Below are 20,639 nucleotides of genomic sequence, written 5' to 3' on the forward strand. Positions count from 1 at the left end.
CCAAGTAGACATCACAGCTCCAAATAAGCAAGGAGAACACTTTGTTTAGGCTCCTTGTTGACAAGCAGAAGAAACCTTTCTGAATTTGCCTAGTTTTCATTATTTATCTTATTTATCTGCTTGTTTTTCATTGTCAAGGTTCTCAGAGAGCGGAGATAAGGGGCCAGGACGCAGGCTTTGGTAAACAGATTTTGTCGGTTTTTTCAGTTATTGAAAGTTTGGGGAAAGGAGGAGATGTGATTTGGGCAAAGTGAAAGAACCTCATGGTTTTCTGTGGTAACTCAGTGGGTGATTGGAATCTATTTTGTGAATGTCACTGGTTCAAATTCTAGTTTGAAGAATGTGTATTTGGGGGCTTGTCTATTTGTTTTCTTTTTCAAATGCAATTTATTTAAAACCCATATAAGGTTTAAAAAAAAACTTCCAATATTCTCAGTATTGGATTCAAGAATGAGACTTGTGTGCTGGTAAACAGAGGCAATGTGAGCAGTCAGAGATGGTGGTGGGGTTGGAAGGTCAGTGTCTGTCAACTGGTAGCAGGAGTAAAGAGAGAGAAACATATCAGTTTACACACAGCCTCTGCTGTAGCCCAGGGTAACGTTCTTCTACATTTTTTGACTCCTCCATTCTGACTGCACAAGACTTCTATTTTACAGAGGTTTATTTGATTCTTGAATCTCAAGCTGAATAGTTTATTCTTCGTACTTTTAAAAAGTCACAGAATTCTGAGATGAATTGCCCTGACACATGAGGGGAAAAGGGAGGGAGTTACTGCCCTCAAGAAAATTTCAGTGGGAAATGTTAATGGATTACTTTCCTGACCATTATTGGAATTTAACGATTAAGCTTCAAAAAATTTTTCTGGTCTCCTTATCTTTCATCATTCCACTTTACTCCTTTTCTCTAACACTCAGAATATACTCTACTTACCTACTTGACATTAACTTCTAAAAAAAGAATATCTAAATAAAATCCCGAAATTATATTACAAAGTGGAATATCTTTCAGAAGTTTTTTTAAGGCATTTATTTTTCCATTTAATTTAACCTTAATATTGCCCCAGGGAACCAAGTGAATTTCAAATAGCTCATTGTAGAGAAAATATGTTTCAGCTCTTGGGTAGGACTGGCCTCTAGCTCCAAACTTTATCTTTAAAAATTTTTTTTATCATAAAATAAAACACGGAACCAGAAGACAACTTAAAGAAAATGTTTTCCTTAATCAGTTATTCTAAGGCAAGCACCCTTGTAATCACCACTAGGTCAAGAAACAGAACTTAGCTACCTACCCTTGGAAGCTCCTTCCATGTGACCCTTCCCAACCACAACTGTTTAGCACCACCACCACCACCACCTAATAAGTCACTTGTACAGTAAGTACTTTCACTTCCTTTTTGCTTTAATAGTTTTACCCGCCAAATGTTCTCCCCTAGACAGTATATTCTTCCCACACACACATACACACATATTTTTAAAAATTGAGATATCTTTTAAGTCTTTTTTTTTAACTTTACAATTTATCTCTTGAAGGACAGAGGCCTTTTGACCTGTAGAGTCTCCCTTAGTCAGGACGTTGTAGATTGCATGAGCATGGTGCTCTGTTCCCTATGTTTCCTACAAACTGGCATCTGGATCTCAAGTCTAGATCAGATTTAGATTCTATCCCTTAGCAGCGTTTTAGGTGATGGTGTGGTCTTCCTTCAGGAGGCACACGCTGTTTAGTTCTCTTTTTATGATCTCAGGAACTATTGGTGCATAATGCCTTTATCTATTAATTCACAGGGGGTTGCAAAATTGGGATAGTCTATCATTCTTTTTTACTTAGAAGCAGAATATTTTGATGTATATTCACTTCCCTTTATCTCCTGTTTGGTTACCCAAATAACCAAACTTAATTTTTTAAAGTTCCTTTAAAGGAGAGATCCTGTCATCATCACCTGCCTAATTCCCTTGGGGTCCTATACCTTTGGACTGTGGCTTCATGTTTGTTGAATTTGCAGATGAAACATCTCCACATGGAACTAAAGGATATACTGTAGTTGAATGTAAAGCAGACGTGTATCAATAAAGACTTAGCAGCAGATTCCAGCCACTAGAAGTTTAAAATTCTTGCTTCTCTGGTATTCAAGGTCCAGTCTTTATTTCCTGTTGGTCGTAAGCCTCTGTGACTTTCCTGAAGAGATTGTTAATGAAGGTGAATTGTCGGAAGTGAAGTAAAAAAAGATTCTTCTGAATCTATTTTGGGTCAGTATGCAGGGTTCTGACCCCCTCTAAAAAGTCAGAAATTAATTATTTACATCTATATTTGAGCACAATTTTGGACTTCCAAATAAAAGTGATTATTCTTTCAAAAAGTCCCATTTGATATGCCTGCAGTGATCTAGAGATCATACAATCTAAAGCATTTAGTGTAAAAAATTGTTTTTGCAAATTAATTATTTTGAGAAAGTTCAAAAATCTTGGGATTTGGAGGTTCTTTTTGTATTTACTACATATGATACAGTATGTAGAAAGGATAATTCATTTTTTATATGATAACTGATAATAGCTATTTTAAAATATTTTCATTCTAAGATAGAGTCAACCTTAAGTTATTTGGTTGGTGTCAACAGCTGAAGACATCTAAAGTGCCTCCTAGAAGTGCTCTGGAGTTCACGTGGAAGCAGTTAGGTGGAATTGCCATCACTCAAGGAACGTCGAACAAGAACATTACGATCAGATCATCTGAGTTCTCAGCCCACCAGCACCACTTAGTAGTTTAATGACCTTAGGTACTGTATTTGTTTATGTCTTGTTTTCCTTACTTGTCAATCTGAGTAACAAAATCTATCTCCCAGGTGTCAACCAAAAAATAATGCAGGAGGCTGCAAATAAGAAAAGAGTTTATTTGGGGTCTTAAGAATTGCAATTTGGGAGACTCAGGTTTGGGTAACCCCGAAGGAGTGTTCCTGGGAAGAAAAAGAGTAAGGGTCTTATAAAGACAAAAAGCCATGAGGTTGTGAAAAAGTTGCCTGCCAAGAACTGTGATTGACTTTGACATGAGTCACAAATATTTGTCCTTAAGGAATGATGAGTTTGTTTTAGGGTAAGGGTCTAATAAGTAGAGACAATCAAGAGTTTCTGGCAGATGTTCTGAATGACTTCACCAGGTCAAAAGGTCAGGTTCTATCCAGACTGAGCAGGCGTCTAAACACTTCTTAAGGGCCTCCTGGCACCATTTTAGAGAGCTCTCTTATCAGTACCCACTCCATTTTGATTTTCCTTTCACACACAGCTGTTGAGAAGCTGGAATCATGTAAAATATTGAGAAAACTGCTTTGTAATATTGACTGGTATAGATGTTATACTTAAGGAGACTTAACACAATCAAATGAAATGCATTGCCTTTTGCATTGGCTATTATGACAACTGAAAATTCCAGGTGGGCCAGTTTGACACTAGGTTTCATCATGCAGGTTTCAGCTGCAGATACAAATAGCTGAGAGATTCAGGTTTTGGAGATGCATTAAATTAGAAATAAAATGATAAAAAGCATATATCTGTGCTTTCTGTGACTATACATATCTCATACTCCTCCCTGATGTCTACCCAAAAAAAAGTACCAGGTCTGATATGCTATTCATTATATGAAATTTTAGACAAAAACAGAGCCTTTTAGTCTTAACTACTAATTAAAAGACACAGTAGTTAGCCTAATTCTCCAGCCTTGGGGCCAGGTTTTTGTATTTTAGAAATCTGCAGAGAAAAACCTTTCCAGAAAGGAAGAATTTGTTTCAAGACTTGTCTTGCAGGAACATCAGAAATAGCAATTTTCTTCCAGTTAATTAAAAATTAGCAATTCAACCTTGCTATATAGTATGTAGTTTCACTAAACTCATGATTTAAGAAAAATGTGTGTTTTATTCCCCCACCCCCACCCCTTTCGGTCAGAATGCACATCCAGGATAGGGGCTGCCAAGCAAAACGTGTTTAAGGTCCATTATTCTTAAGACCTTCTTCCCCCAAATGTATGGAAAGATCAGGGCTCCACAATTTTCTTAAAGTATTAGCTGTCCCAGGGCTGCGCGAGCTTATTTCACAATTCAGATAACTACTAACTTTTCTGTCTTATACTTTTAATAATTGAAAGAGGGTACCCGCAGCTCAGAAATCGATATATCCTGGCTGCGCAGGCGTGGAACTGTCCTCCTTCGGACCGTGGGGCGTGACAGGAAGGAAAGGGGACACCCCGCAGCGTGCGGCCCAGGGGGCGGGCCCGAGCCCGGCCTTCCCAGCGTGCCCCGCGCGCCGAGGAGGACTCTTATTATGAAGCGCCGGATGACTCAGACGTGTGGCCGCGCGGGCCGGGGCCGGGGGGTGCGCGCCGCTCAGGCACCGCCAGTCCCCGTAGCTGCTGCTCGCGGTGCGGTGTGCGTGCGCTTCCCGGGCAGATTCGGGCTCCGAGCGCGAGAGCCGGGCCGGGAGCGTTAGGTAAGTGGCGGCGCGGGACGAGTGCGACGCGGAGACCCACAGGGCGAGTGTGGCAGCGGGACTGGCCCCAAAAGGTGCCTTTGTATCCAGGGGCAGGGGGCGGGTCTCCTCAAGACGCCGCTCGGGCGGCCGCCCGTCGGGTCGGACCTCCAGTTGAAAGGCCGCGGTGCTACAGTCATCCCGAGGGAAAACGTTGGCAGCTAGATTCCCGGCGCCCGTTTTCGTGCCGAAGATAAAGCCTGATAATCCGAGGAAGAAGGGAGATCGCCTTATGTGGAAATGGTCAACACAGTCGTGGGGACAGCTCAAGTATAAACTTGACTGTTTTCTGCAGGCCTTTGGTGTTTTTATCCCAACAGAAGTGAGATGATGGCGTGCTTATTGATAAAACCTTTGCAGGCGCGTTTTTTTCTGGCAATTAATTGAATTCATTAAAAATTAGGTAGTTGGTCCGACTTCCTCCCAACCTCTGTCTGGAGCAGACAGTGCATTTTGCTCGCTCTTTGTACCCCTGCTTCAAAATCTTGCTTCTCTGCCACCCACAAATTAGTAGCTTTCATCAGTGCCTCTGACTGCAGAAGAGCTGGGGGAGCCTGAACCGGTAATTTTCTTTTAAATAAAACCTTACTTTTTATACCAAGACAGTTTCTTAAGATTTACAAAACTAGTTCTGCACTATTTAAAAAAAAAAAAAAAAAAACTTCTATTTTGGAGTTGGTGATTCTTTTTGAAAATTCCTGGATTGAACTGGTTTATTTTTAAACAAGAAACCAGTGAACAAACTAACAGGATAAGGTTGTAAGGAACTGTTTATGAAAATGCATTTTCCAGGCCCTTTAATTGTGCCCCCTGGTAGCTGTTAAACAAGCTGCAGCTGTTACCTGAGAAATTTTGGTTTTTTTAATGGTCTCCAAAACAAAGCGTTGTAGTTACGGCAGTTGAATGTGATGAATTAAGTCAAAGATCTTCACCCTCAACTCCTCCTCACCCTTACCCCCCCAAAAAATTCTGGGAGAGTAGTTCTCAAACATGTAAGTTTGCTCCTTAAAAATGCCAGTACCTTTTTTTTTTTTTTAAGAGATAGAGATAGACACATTGTAATTGACTGTATTTCAATTAAAAAATAAATAAAATTAAAAATGCCAGTACCACTCCCATAAATTTGATTCCAGAGATCAACGGTGGGTCCCTGACTGCATTTTAAGCAAGCATCCTCTCCCTTGGTCTGTCATTGTTGATGCAGGAACCACATTTTGAGAAAAACCACCATAGGGCTGGCCTGAGAATTTTTAGAACTGCCTTTCTTATCCCATTGTTGATTTACTCTCTTCTGCTTCCCCAGCCAATCATAAGCCAAGAAGGTCTGACATCCCTGGAAGGAAATTTTAGGAAAGACAGTGTTTTTCTTGGACTCTGACACCAGAGTAGGAAATACTTTCATATATACTCTGATACTGCCTTAAAGATAGTCCATGCCTATCAATATGTCCTTTTTACCTTCTGGGAGCTGCTTGCAGCATCATCAGCATGTAAGCAATACAGTTAGGCCAAATCTTCCCCCCTCCACCCCCAACTAATTCAGTCTCCTCCTTACAACCAGGGCAGCCAATGCCATGTAATTCCCATAGCCTTGAGCTCTCAGATTTACTGGTATGTAGCAGTACCAGTAGCATTTAGGAGGGCTCTCAGTCCATCTCAACATTAATTCAGTCATCAGGTATCCCAGTAATGCCTGTTGTGTGCAGAGCACTGTAGTAGGCCATTTTAGCAACAACAATGCACAGATGGCACAGAGCTGGGTTACTCCCTCGAGGGCTGGATAACCTCTGCTGCCAAAAGCTTTTTCTGTTTCTTAGTGTATCTTTAAGCAGATGTGTAGGGATGAGGTTAGAGATGGGTTGTGTATTTCTGACCTTTTTCTGTCTTTGGTTTCTTTTTCTTTTTTTTAATGTCTCATTTCTTTCTTATTAATCTTTTTCTGTTGATTCACAAAATGTCACATCTTTCATTCTGTAGCCCTGGGCTTCCTAATTACAGTGTTATCTTCTGCTCCTGAATCTGAACATGCCTGCCCCTCCTTGGCTAACTTGGAGTAAAAAGTTTAGGGAAATTATTGGAATATTGAATGATTTCTAGTTGGAAGACCCAGAGTCATGGAAATAGGAGGCTTAGAGGTATAAGGGAACCTATTACAAATTTATCTAGTGCAGTCCTCTCATCTTTCAGATCAGGAATCAGAGAACAGAGTAAGGACTCCTGGCTCCTAGCCCAGTGTTTTTCCCATTAAAATCATCTCAAGAAAAATGCTTCAAAAATGGAAGAGGTTTAGAGAAATTCAGTTGTAAGTAGATGAAGAAAATGGGGAGACTTTCACATGAGTACAAAAGCAGTATTATCTGGAAAAAATGAAGACTGAAGGAGAATGTGATCTAACCACATAAAAAAGAGTGGGAATACTAAAGTAGGAAACTCTGAAGCTTGAAATAAGTAATAAAAGAACATGAAAGAGCAAATAGTTATCTTGTAATCCCAAGAGATGTTATGAACTCAGCTTTTTAAAAAAATTCAGTAAAGGTTAAGATAAGAATATTGGTGAATTTTTATTAAATATTAGATGTTTGAGCAATGTCCAGAATCTTTTGAAGTTGTCACATAACTGTACTACTGTCCTTACCAAAGTTATTAGGTATATCTGTGGGAGACAGAATGTAAGACTGATCTACCTACTAATCTGACTCAATATACTTTCTTATGGGAAATGAGATTACTGAACAGTATAGGCATTTCCAGAATAGTAGGAAGAAGGACGGGTGAAAGAAGAGGACCTTTTGCTGTTTTTTGCTTAGAGTCCCCAAATTAGACATTCTTGGATTGTTCTTGTATATTCATGAAAGTTGAATTAGAAATAGTAAGGACTTAATTAGTAGACATTGTTATGCATCAGACACTGCTAAATGTTTTTACATCTATTGTGTCATTTATTGTTTCCATTTTATAGCCAAGGAATCTAAGACACAAAGAGCATAAGCTTGCCCAAAGTCATACACCTAGTAAGTGGCAGAGCAAGTGTTCAAACTTAAACTGACTCCAAAGCCATTAGGATTTATGCTTAATAGTGCCTCATTATACGTCATTCGGTGGTGGTTAAGAATGTGAGCTTTGGAGCCAGTTTTTCCTGGGTTTGAATCCCAGCTCCTTCATTTACTAGCTCAGATATTCATCAGTTTCTGTGTCTCTGAAATAGAGATGGTAATGGTATCTCTACTTTAGAGGGTTATTAGGATTGAGTTAATTCATGTAACAATTTTTAGAACTGTTCCTGACCATTATAAGTTCTCAGGAGATGCTGGTGGTTAATTGTTTTTTAAAATATTTTCATTTAAGGTACTGTTTTCTTTAGATTCAGATTGTCCTTTCCAGTGTTGAAATATTAAGGCTTTTATGATAAGTGTAGATATAAAGTAAACTTTATCTCTGTTCTTACTATAACACAGGAAGGGCCTTACTAAGGTTTTGAAAAACACTGGAATATAGTGGAAAGATCTGTGACACATTTGGGTTAAGATTATTAAAGAAAGTTCACCTTCCTTAGAATAAAACAGTTAACAATTTAACATTTATATAAAGATCAGTCTATACCTTAAAATTATAAAAATCCTTACACATGTTTGCCATAAATCTCTTTTTGGTGGGACAGGGTGAAATTTAATTTTTGCAGTTGTATCTGTGTATTAGTTTGCTAGGACTGCCATAAAAAAGTATCACAAACTGTGTGACTCAAACAACAGAAAATTTCCAATTCTGGAGGCTGGAAGTCCAAGTTCAAGGTTTTGTCAGGGTTGGTTTCTGAGGCCTCTCTCCTTTCTTGTAGTTGGCTGCCTTCTACCTGTGTCTTGACATGGTGGGTCTTCCCTCCCTGCCTGTGTCCTGGTCTCCTCTACTTAAAAGGACACCAGCTGTATTGGATTAGGGGGCCCTAATCTTAATCACCTCTTTAAAGGCCCTGTTTTTAGTCACATTCTGAGGATTTAGGTTAACAGACTTCATGTGAATTTTGAGGGAACACAATTTAATTTACCTAATAACAGTCTGTTTAGAGAATTATATGCCAGGTAATCTGAATGTTCCGTTGCCTTTACTGTTGAATGCCTTGTGCACTGGGACTCATACGGCATCCTTCATCCTGTGCCTGCTTACCTAGCCTACCTTCCACCTGTTCCTTGGAACCATGCTTGCTGTTGAGTATCCTAAGAAACAAGCACACCATACCTTTGCATTAAGTCGTGTTGGATTTAAAGCTACCAGGATTATTCTGTCATCCTATTGAATAATCTACTTGAGAAGCTATTTCTTGTATTTAACCTAAATTCCTAATTTGTCTGGTATTTCTAATGTTTCTCCTTTAATCTAGATGGAAAAATATCAAAATCTCTTTAGTAATATATATGTATATAGTTATAGATGCAGTAATATATAATTTTCTTAAACTTTAAAAAATTTCTCTTAAACTGTTTTAAGCTTTAAAAAAAAATCCAGCATTTTCTTGAAGAGTTCTGTTTTTAGAGCTACATTTTCCTTTTTTCTTGTTTTAAGAGTAATAATACATTCATTTTACAGACTTTGGAATATTCAATAAAATTTTTTTTAAAAGATCACATACGAGCCTGTAATTAAGGGAGAATAATTATTAATATTTTCAGTCTTTTTTCTATGACTATATTGTTTTAGCCTGCCTTTTTTAAACCTAGTTTAGCAGTACTCTTTCTTGCTATTTCAATTATTCTAAAACATTTTTTTAGTCTTTTAACGTAGTGAATTACATTAATTGATTTTAGAATGTTAAGCTAATCTTTGTCCTAATGTAGTATCCTTTTCAATGTATCTGAATTTGATTTTTTTTAATAATTTGTTTAGGACTTTTAGTTTATGCTCATGAGAAAAAGTGGCCTGTAATCCTTTTTGGTAATGACTATGTCAAGTTTTGGGTCAGTGTTATGCTGGTCTTATGTAATTTGGATATATTCCCTCTTTTTCTCTTCTCTGGAAGAGGCTGCATAAGGTTGATGTAATTTCTTTCTTAAAAGTGTGGAAGGATTTGCTGGTCAAGTCATTTGGTCAGGAAATCCTTAAGGGAAGGTTTTAATTATGGATTATGTTTCTGTGTAGAATTTACATATCATCAGAATAATGTAGATCATCTGTCTACTTGTGGGTAAACACACACACATACATTAAGATACTTGTTGCAGGGAGTTGGCATATAGGATTGTGGAGACTGGACTAGGCCAGCAGGAAGGGCAGGCTGGGACTCTTGGGCAGGAGTCGAAGCTGCATTCCACAGTCAGATTTCTTCCTCCTCAGAGAAACTTCAGTTCTGCTCTTAAAGCCTTTCAATTGAGTGGATCAGTTCTACCCAGATTATCTAGGATAATCTCCCTTCCTTAAACTAAAATGATTATAGACTTTAATCACATCTACCGAATACTTTCACAGTAACACCTGGCTTAGTGTTTGGTTGGATAACCAGGACAGTAGCCTCGCCAGGTTGACATATGAAACTGACCATCACAGCTTCTCTGAAGATTCAGTCTTTTGAGTCTTGGCTACCTTACTAGTTGTCTAATGCCTTCAAACAGATTTTTTTCCTGTTTCACCTGTCCCATTCAGATGGATGAATTATTCCAGGGGACAGGACTTAACCAGTGCATGGAAGTCATGGTGGGTGCAGGGAAGGAAGGCAGACTTCAGCTCAGCACGAGAAAAAAAATTTTCCCCCAGGAATTGCTGTCTGATTGCTGTCCATTGCTCCTACGGTGAGCTAAGCAGGAGACTTATTTTGGGATATTTTTAGGTAGACTGGACTGAACTGGTAGAAGAAATGTTTTTCTAGTCCTAGAAGGTGATTGGGTTCCAGATTTGTTTTTGGAAATTTATGATTATAAAATTGTGGGGCATTGGGAACCCATCATAAAGTTACCAGCATTTTAGGACATTAAAAAAAAATTCTGGCTATCATTTTCTGTCACCATTATTTTATAAAAGAAAAGACATTTAACATCAAAAAAGCAGTAAAGATACAATTTAAGTACCAAGAAAGCATTATACTAACATCTATCATAATTCTTCAATTCACCTTTTTAATATTTTTGAAATAGGATTTATCTTAAAATCACGTATACATTTAATATGACAGTGCTACTTATTCCTAAAATGCTGTTATTAGATTGATGATGTCTTAGTCAATGTCCGATGTCTTAGAACTGTGATAATAGTGTGTGTGCTGCATTATTTATATTGTCCTCATTTTTGCTAAGAATCAGTGAAAACTTTTGACACAAATTGATGGTCCTTGAACCATCTTCTGATACAGTGATTTTGGATTGTCTGCAGAATTTTCGATGTGTGTTCTTTTGCCTCAGTACTTGAAGCCTGGCTCCACTGTTTATTAACTATGTGACTGTGGGAACTTTCCTTAACCTCTTCCTCAGTTTCCTCATCTATAAATGGGGGTAAAATACCACCTACTTCATGAAGTTTTTTCTGAGTATTAAGTAACATTTGTAAAATACTTAGAATAGGATGTAGTGCACGATATATGTTAAATCACTAAAGTTTAAGTTAAGATGGGATGTTTGTGGTCATTTGACATATTGAAGAATCTCAACTGATTAATTTGTAATTCTAATGTAAACTGTGTTCTTGAGTAATTACGTTTTGGTTTGATTATTGGTTTAAGGATGTAAGAAAACTTTGCTGTTTGAGAGTGTTGCAATATTTAAGAACTTCTTGAGATATACCAGATTTATGAGTTTAATTCTTTAGGATTTACTAGAGTTTTGTTTTGAGTACTTAAAGATTTGCTTGGTAGAAAATTCAAGTGCTAGAATAAGAAATATATTAAGATTATAAGTATAGTTTAAAATGTTTGATGGAAATATCAAACTTAGGATAGTAATAGATTCAACAATATTGTCTTGTTTTATATTTTAAACTAAGTGAGTAAAAGAGTTATTGTTCTTTTTGTTTAATAATTTTTTAAATTAGGTAATTTGATTGATAAAGTTGTAAAGGAAACTGTTTAAGGGTCTTTAGACAGTGATAAATTGAATGGAAAATCTTAAGTCTTAATTTAAATCCAAGTCACTGTAATGTCTTTTCTGTGGTGTTCTTGGACATAAGTTATATTGACGAAAAGATACTAACAGCAGTAAGTTAGGAGTGTCATGTGGAGAAGACAGGAATGTATATCCGAGCAATTACAATCTTGTCACTACTGTCCTTGTGCTTTTATCTGCCAGCCTATAAACCTGGCCTTAGCAATTCATAGAGAAGGAAGGAGGAGGGATGTGGAATCAGAGGCATTTCAGCTTTTCCATGGAATTGGAATGCCCTCTTCTCTCTTGCATCTCTTGTTAAGGCTTTCTTTCAAAGTAGAAATAAGGAAGAGAAGTGGTTCTGACAACGTATATCTTCAAATGTTATGCTTTGCCCAACTTATGTAGTTTTTTGCCTTAAGTTCTATTTTGTAGCCTATCAGTATAGTTTCACCAAGCTCTTTTTTGGGTATTTGCCTCTTTTTTCCATCCTTTGCCCATTTTTCTGCTGGGTTAGTTTCATGCATTTTCAGTAAGCCTTCAGTGAGTATTGTCATCATAAATCTTTGTAGCCTGTTGCAAATACAAATTTTCAAGTTTGTTTTTCTTTATAGGATCCTTTGCCATAAAAAATTTGAAAGTCTTTTTATAGTCAGATTTGCCTTTCTCTTTTTTAGCTTTTGAGATTTTGGTCTTGATTAAAAAGGCCTCCCTACTCTAAGATTATAATCTGGTAGAATATTCTAAAAAAGAATATTGTTATGATTCAATCTCTCATTCATGAAATGAAAGGATATACTAGATAAGTTGTTCCCAAACATAGCCAGTCCACAGGATCAGCTAAGGAGTTTTTTAAAAATTCACATTCTTGGATCCCACTCTTGATCTACTAAATCAGAATCTCTGCGGAATGGGGCCCAAGAATATGTTTTTAACAAGTTCCCCTAGGTGATTCTGATTTTCAGCTACATTTGAGAACCACAGGACAAAATAATCACTAAGGTCTCTTCTGATTCTAAAATATCAATTTTCTGTATTATATAACTCTTGTGTTTTGCATTCTCAAACACTAGATTGTAAGTTCTTTTTAACTCTTTATTGTTAGTATTATTGATGTTATAATTTTAAACTAGTTTATGGAGGAAGATTTTCAATATGAGGGAAAAGATACAGTACTAATATAAAATACCTAGATGGGTGGGAATAGCTCATTGGTAGAGTCCATGCTTGGCATGCACAAGGTCCTGGGTTCAATCCCCAGTACCTCCATTTAAAAAAAAAAAGAAAAAAGAAAAACCATAGTGTTGAATTTGAGTTGAAAATAGCTACATAAACTCATGGATGTTTAAAAAAAAATCCCCAACTTTGCCTACTGAAGTGACCTAAGCAATGACACCCCAGTAGCTATGAAGAACCCTAGTGCTCAGATCCTAAGTGCCTTTGTCCACTTAAAGGAACAGAGTTTCCAGGGAGAAATGGCTGATTCCAGGTCTAGGGCAGAGATGGTGAAAGGTGAGCTTGGAAAAATCTTGTACAGGAAGTAGCCTCAAAAGCCAATAGAATTGTGTTTAAATGACACAGATGAAGAGTTGAAGGGAACCCCATTAGCCACATTTGGGACAATTTGAAAAAAGTGATGGTAATGGATTGTAATACACTAGGTTAAAACAAATCTTCGAGTTCATAATGATATTTAAAAAGGAAAACAACGTGGGAGTGAAGTATTTCTACTTCACAGAAGAATGCTAGACAATAAATGTAGGAGGAATGATAAAATAAGAAAGTCATTTTTGTGATTGCAAATGTAATAATTGATTCAGGCAAGAATCATTAATAGATGCTGAAACCGCTGGGTGAAAAGTTCTTGAGAGACAGGGTATTCTGTCTCTCTTTACAGTGAGAGACCTATAGTCACCACTTTAACCAAGTTATCAAACTTATCCCCTATATTGGAGTAACCTGGGGTTGTGTCTGTGATGTGATGGCAATTGGAAGCACACAGCTGCCATCTGTATATATACATATTCTTGTTTAAGGAAATTTAACTTGTGTCTAATCACATGGAAACAGACAAACCCAGGATGTTAAAACTGCGCCTAGACTTTATTTTTTTTAATTTGTATTTACTTTTATTTTACTTTTTAATTGAAGTTTAGCTGATTTGCAATATTGTCAGTTTCAGGTGTACAGCAAAGTGATTCAGTTATATATATATATATTTCAGATTATTTTCCATTACAGATTATTACAAGATACTGAATATAGTTGTCTGTGCTATACAGTATAAACTTGTTTATCTATTTTACATGTAGTAGTATCTGCAAACCTCAAACTCCCATTTTATCCCTTCCCACCCCTATTCCCCCTTGGTAACCATGAGTTTTTATGTCTGAGTCTCTCTGTTTTGTAAATAAGTTCATTTGTGTCTTTTTTTTTTAAGATTCCACATATAAGTGATATATGGTATTTTTCTTTCTCTTTCTGGCTTACTTCACTTAGAATGACAGTCTCCAGGTCCATCCATGTTACTGCAAATGGCATTATTTTATTCTTTTTTATGGCTGAGTAGTATTCCATTGTATAAATATACTATGACTTCTTTATGCTATGAACATTGAAGTATATGTATCTTTTTGAATTAAGAGTTCCCTTTTGATATATGCCAAGGAGTGGGATTGCTGAATCATATGGTAAATCTATTTTTAACTTTTTGAGCAATCTCTATACTGTCTTCCATAATGGCTGCACCAAACTACATTCCCACGAGTAGTGTAGGAGGGTTCCCTTTTCTCCACACCCTCTCCAGCATTTATTCTTTGTGGACTTTTGAATGATGGCCATTCTGACTGGTGTGATACCTCATTGTAGTTTTGATTTGCAATTTGCATTTCTCTGATAGTTAGTGATATTGAGCATTTTTTCATGTGCCTATTGGCCATTTGTGTGTCTTCACTGAAGAATTGCTTGTTTAGGTCTTCTGCCCATTTTTTGGATTGGGTTTTTTATTGTTGTTGTTAAGTTGTATGAGCTGTTTATAGATTTTGGAAATTAAGTCCTTGTCATTTGCATCATTTGCAAATACTTTCTCCCATTCCGTAGGTTGTCTTTATGTTCTGATGATGGCTTCTTTTTAGATCTATACTGTGCTGTATGCCAAAATAAATTCCATATGGGTTAAAGATTAAATGTAAAGTTAAAAAAACACTGAAATCAATTGAGTAAAATTTGGTACAACCGTACAATAAAATATTGTGTACCTTGGAGATGGTGTAAGAGTATGATTAATGACATATAGCCAAGTTCATAGTATGTTGAGAATACAGTACAGTAGTATTTACAGCAGAATTTCAAAATTGTAAAAAAGAAAACTAAAAGGAATAATATATTTATCTATGCTTAGAAAAGTTTGGAAGAAGAATTACAGGTGTTTTTTGGTGTTTTTTTTTTTTAACTTTTTTTTGTGGGGGGAATTAGATTTTTATTTTAATGGAGGTACTGGGGATTGAACCCAGGACTTTGTGCATGCTACGCACGGACACTACTACTGAGCTATGTTCTCCCCCGAATTATGGGTGATTTTTATCTTTTTTGTATTTTCTACCAGGAATAATGAACATATACTACCCTAGTGCAGAATTATTGTTTCTTTCTTTCTCCTTCCTTCCTTCCTTTCTTTCTTTTCTGCTGGAGTAAAAGAGCTAAAAAAGACAGCTTGGCAGGAGAGGGGGAAGGTATGGTTTGTTCCTGAGGGAAAAATGAAAAGGCACAGGTCAGATGCAAGTAAAGAGTTAGACAGTTGAGGCAAAAAATAATGTAAAGAATTCCAAAAGCAGTACAGTGTGTCATTTCAGTGAATCAAAAAGAGAATGGTAGTTAGTATAATCTTGTTTATCTATTCTACATATGCCTGTCAGTATGAACAAATTACGAACTCCTAGTCTGTCTTTTCCCACCCCATGACTTTTTAAATGATCACATCAAGCTGAGCTGTCATATTTCATTTATCCAAATAGCAAAGATAAGAAAGATTGAAACACTGAATGTTAGCAAGAGTTCTGGAGAATGGATGCTCCATGCTGCCAGAAGGAGTGTAAATTGGTATATTTATAGGGGACAGTCTGGCAGTACATATCAAAATTTAATTATCTTTTTCCATAACAATTTTACTTCTGGGAGTTTATTCCAAGGACATAATGGAGTAGATGCCCACAGAGGTGTGCAAAGATTTTACCATAACTTTGTTGATTTTTGAAGTATTTATATCTTTCTGTATTGACTGAAATTTTTTTTCATTGAGTATATATTGCTTTTATAAGCAGTAAAGAACCAGTGTTATTTTTATTTATGGAAAAATATAACCACTCTATCACAAGATCCTGTTTTTATTGAAGTACAGTCGATTACAATGTATCACAGTAGTCTCTCATTACCACCATAACTCCTATTTGATAAGAACTGGAGCAGCAGTGACCCTGAAAACTGCTGGTTTTCTCTTTGATTTCTGACAAGCAATAGAAGGAAGAACTTCTAGAATCAGTAATAGAAGAAAGGCTAGATGATTTGGGGGAAGCAGTGTGATTGGATGAAAAGAATATGGGAATCAAAGGACCTAGACTTGGAGTCTATCTTTGCCTCCTGGCTAGAATTGTGATTAGGGCAAGTTGCTAACCTTTCTAAAGTTTATTTTTGTTTTTCAGCAGTGAAATGAGGATAATTACAGTCTCTCTCCTGGGGTTGCTCCAGTATCAAATGAGATTAGATTTGTAAAAGTGCTTTGCAGATCTGTGGTTTGGGAATAGCGATAGTTAACACTGATCGAGTGCTATGTGCTGTGCGTTGTACTAAGCACTTTAAGTGTATTGTCGCATTTATTCCTTACATCAGCTCTGTGGTTAGTAGTTACTACTCTCTCTTACAAGTGAGGAAGTTGAGGTACAGACTTAGGAACCTGCCCAGGGCCACAGTTACAGGAGGTAGAGCCATAATGGAAAGTCATACTTGGGGAGAAATGTAGCAAGAGTTCTCTAAGAAGCATTCATCTCATCGGTCTGCCAGAGTTCTCTGAGGAAGACAGCAAGTGTGGGGGAAAGGAGAACCCAGTGGAAATAACTTACTAACAGAGGTCTCTTATTTGCTAAATTATTACGGGTTTGGGGACATATGGGAGGAAAACTATGAGATTTAGAAATGTTATGAATAGATTTTATATGGTCTTCATCCTGGAATAGTCTCACTCAATATTTTTAGAAATAAACTGGAAAAAGGAAAACCAGAAAGTCTTAAACTGTCAAAAAACAATTTCTTCTGAGATGGGAACATTAGGGGCATGTTTGCAAAGGCCATGAATAGAACCACTGTGGAAACACTTTACTGGAATTTATTTTAAAAAATATATGTCTACAGTATAGTTTGAAGATGTCAGCCTCTGTGACACTATCAGTTAATAATATCCTAGAAGGTGATCTTGTAGAAATTTTAGACTGTATCTGTCACCTCAGTTGTCTCTCCCCTCATCTTCACCCCTTTTAAACCTATTCCCAGAGATCCTGGGTATCACTAGAGAGCATAGGTAAAGCAAAACTGGAAAACCTGTTCACCTTTAACAGAACACATTAGCAGAGTTCTTGTTACTGTGCATTAAGAAAAAGCATAGTGGAACTAGACCACAGTCAATGACAGGCAGTTAAACTAGTTGAATGTAGTGGTTTTCACAGAAGAACAGAAGGAAAGGACTAGGATTTGTCAGTCTGGAATGAAAGTTTGACAAAGATGTAATTTAAGTTTGGAGTATAGACGGAGAGTAGATTGGCTCATTTACCAAATTCTGTGGCATCCTACCTCATTTTCACCACTCAGCTTTTACACAGAGGAGACCTGGCTCTGAAGTATAAAAGGATACTGCCTTTTAAAAAAATCATACCCTTGTATCATTAACAGTCTGAAAGCATTATGCTTTTGAGATATATCCATGTTAAGTTTGATTGCCCCCAACCCCATTCCAACTAGATTTTCAAAATCTAAATAGTTCTTTGGCAAGATACTGAATTAATTACACAGATCACATTTCCATTATCTTATTTTCTTCATAAATAATTGATTAGAGGAAATTGTAAGTAAAAAGAGGTCATTTTGAATTAATACTTCATTATGTTCTAGAGAGAAATCAGTGTATCCTTTTTAAGATGCAAAGAATATGTGGAGAAAATTCCACTATCAAAGATTATATGCAGGTTTTCCAAGGTGAATAGATTGCAATGCTAAATGGTTTTGCTGTTTCAGGTCAGTAAAATCAAGACTTAAAATAGGGGCCTTTACGGGAGGCCCATGAAATAAATAATAAAACATACTTGTGTAGCTCTTAGAGAGTTTAAAGATGCTTTCACATACTATGTGGAAGTGATGCTTGAGTGGGCTTGCTGGATGTTCAGTTCTTTGCTTCACAGCTATATAGTCTGAGTTCCACTATTAATATATTTCTAACTCCTAGTTCTTTTCTGAAGCAGTCTCTTCAGTTACTATTAGGTGTACCAGGGGTGTCATGGTCCTTTTGTTCTTGAAGCTGTATGCTGCTGTGACTTTTAGAATGGTGTTGGCCACAAATAGTTTTGTAGCAATAGAGAACTATATTGTTGAAGTGCTTTGCTTATTTCTTTTTTTTTTTCTTAGATCTGTTCTGAGGACCAGGATTCATTTGGGGGATGGTTACAGAATGGAGCCATGGTAGGCAATGAAAATATACATTCAAAGTTGCATGAAACATCCATCCTGGAAGAGGAGCAGGCCCCTATGTGTAGACTGGTTGCTCTGGTGTGTGTTGAAGAATTTGGTGTCAGTTTATGTCTTAGATTTCATAGGTCAAGAGTTTTGATCTATCATTCTAGAATTACAGAGGAATTAGTTTATAGGGGACTTTGGGAAATGTTGGATTAGGTGATTTCTTAAAGTGTGTGCCATTAAGCATTAATCCTGAGATGGTTACTTGAAAGGAGTTCTTAAGCCAAATTCATTTGGGAAAACTGCAATTTGGGTCCTCTCGTGGAATTTCGTAGTACACTCTGATCTTATTCATTGAAGCATTGTTTGTAATAGTTAAGTCAGAAACAACTTAAAAATAGATAGGAGGGTAGAATCATAAAATACTATACAGCAGTTAAGAAGGAATGAACTACATAGATATGTCTTCCAACATGGATGGATTTTAAGGACGTTTAGAAAAACATGTTACAGAATGAGAATGATATATAGTTTGTATATTTTTTAAAACTACACTTTTATACTAATACAGCATTTTTATGAAGTCCAGAAGGATTCATACCAAGCAAGTCATGATCCAGTTACTTGGAGAGGTACTTGAGGATGATGAACAGTGTCCTTTTTTGCCTTCTCTATAAGATTTGAATTTTTTAGAAGGGAAATATTCATGTATTATTTGTAATACCAACTAAATACAGATAAAATGCTCACTCAGTGCTTAGCAAGTTACTTTCTTTTCCTCATTGGAGATATCTACCCTGCTAAGTTCCAAGTCTATCTTTATATTTATTAATTAATTATATACAAGTAAAACTGAATTTCAACCATGGTATTATAGACTAGGAAGAAAATGTTTTCATTATATTCTATTATAATGAAACTTTTTCACACATTGTAAGAAATAAATGAAGTAACATACAATAAATAGTCTGTGCAGATTCCTTAGCAAATCAGCTTATTTAAGCTAATTTTGTTTTGGTTCAAGAGATCTTTTGGAGAGAAACAAAGAAGTTTGAACTTGGTTCTTGAGCAGCTACTAAAGAGCTGAGAAGCAGCATAGGTAGACAGAGTGAAACAGTTCAAAATCAGTGAGGCTTAAAGAAGCAGACCCCCTTTTGGTCTTTCCAGTGTCGATAACGCTTTTCTGGGTTTCATGGATCTTCTTTACCTTATTCTTCAGGCTTGATTTAACATCTGAATCAAACTTGAAGGCAGTGGTGGTTCTATTTGACTGTATTAGTTGTTGAGCATTAATTTTAAGAGGCAGCATTTTTTGTACGTAAATGTTTTTCTTTAAGAAAGGGAAATCTGAAAAAGCTATAGCCACATAGCAGATTTTCCCACAGAAAATAAGATTTCACTTTATTTCCTCAACTTGCCTTACATTGTAAGAGCCATTGTCTGAAAATTAAAGATTTCATCAACTGTGAAAGTATCGCTTCTTTAAAATTGTTTGTTTTCAGGCATATGTATTGGCTTATTTTTTTCAAAGGGGTCATTTTTATATTTCATGCAAGTTAAAACAAGGAGTAACTGATCAATAAAATTTATGCTCAAAAATGTATAAATACAGTTATGAAGTGATTCAGAACGCACATTACAAGTGTTTATTGGCACCTCTCCATTCGTGCATGTCAGGAAATTCAGAGTATTAAAACATGTTCCTGATCTTAAATGACATAACTTCTTACTAAAATGGTGTTATCATGCAGTCGTTACGCATAAAAATTGATAGTGATACGATTCTTGTACCAGAACACCAAGTGGAACTCAGTATAGTATAAGCTGTGGAAGTGCTAAGCGAGGTAAACCTCAGGCCTGTGTCCAGCAGGTGGGCAGCCCCATGGGTGGGAGGGCCACAGGGCACGATTACCTAAAAGAAAGGTGCAAATGCCTCGCACGTGGTAGTCACTCAGGAGGTGGTGTTCACCATGGTTGTGCACTTCTGGGGCAGAGTTAGCCAGTGACATCTTAGTGTAATTTTGAGGTGGGAATTGAGGGTTGAGCATAAGGTACAGAAAGTGAAAGAGAGAACTTACAGAGGAGAACTGGAGCACTGTAAGTCAAATTTAGCTTTTTTCTGTGTGTGTGTGCAGGTAACTTCTAATTTCACCTCTCGTACTAGCATTATAGTTGTTGTTTTCATCTCCTACTGCTTAATTGTTGCAGGAAGGTATGTGTCTCAATTTCTTAAAACATAAGGGCTGATCTTCTTTATTGACTCTGCCTCCTTTGTGTCTCTGGTATGAACACCAGGTTATTATACCACCATTTAGTATGCAGAATCGAGCATGAATGTGGCCATATCCATCAGTGGATTTGA

General features: G+C 36.8%; 1 protein-coding gene across 5 annotated transcripts in view; it reads left to right on the forward strand.

Moving 5' to 3' along the window:
• KCTD20 (potassium channel tetramerization domain containing 20) overlaps positions 1–20,639 on the forward strand; it is a 91,126-nt gene that overhangs the window by 56,066 nt on the left and 14,421 nt on the right. For 2 of the 5 annotated variants that reach the window (XR_010376878.1, XM_010994479.3), the window contains exons 1-2: positions 4,321–4,469; positions 18,230–18,283. The exons of 1 other annotated variant lie outside the window; for it this stretch is intronic. The gene's annotated coding sequence lies outside the window, so the exon portion shown is untranslated. Of the gene's footprint in view, positions 1–4,320; positions 4,470–18,229; positions 18,371–20,639 lie in introns of those variants that run through there. 2 more of the 5 variants (XM_064476443.1, XM_010994480.3) reach the window with 2 other exon arrangements.

Source organism: Camelus dromedarius, chromosome 19, assembly GCF_036321535.1.
Source record: "Camelus dromedarius isolate mCamDro1 chromosome 19, mCamDro1.pat, whole genome shotgun sequence".
Taxonomy (NCBI): Eukaryota; Metazoa; Chordata; class Mammalia; order Artiodactyla; family Camelidae; genus Camelus; species Camelus dromedarius.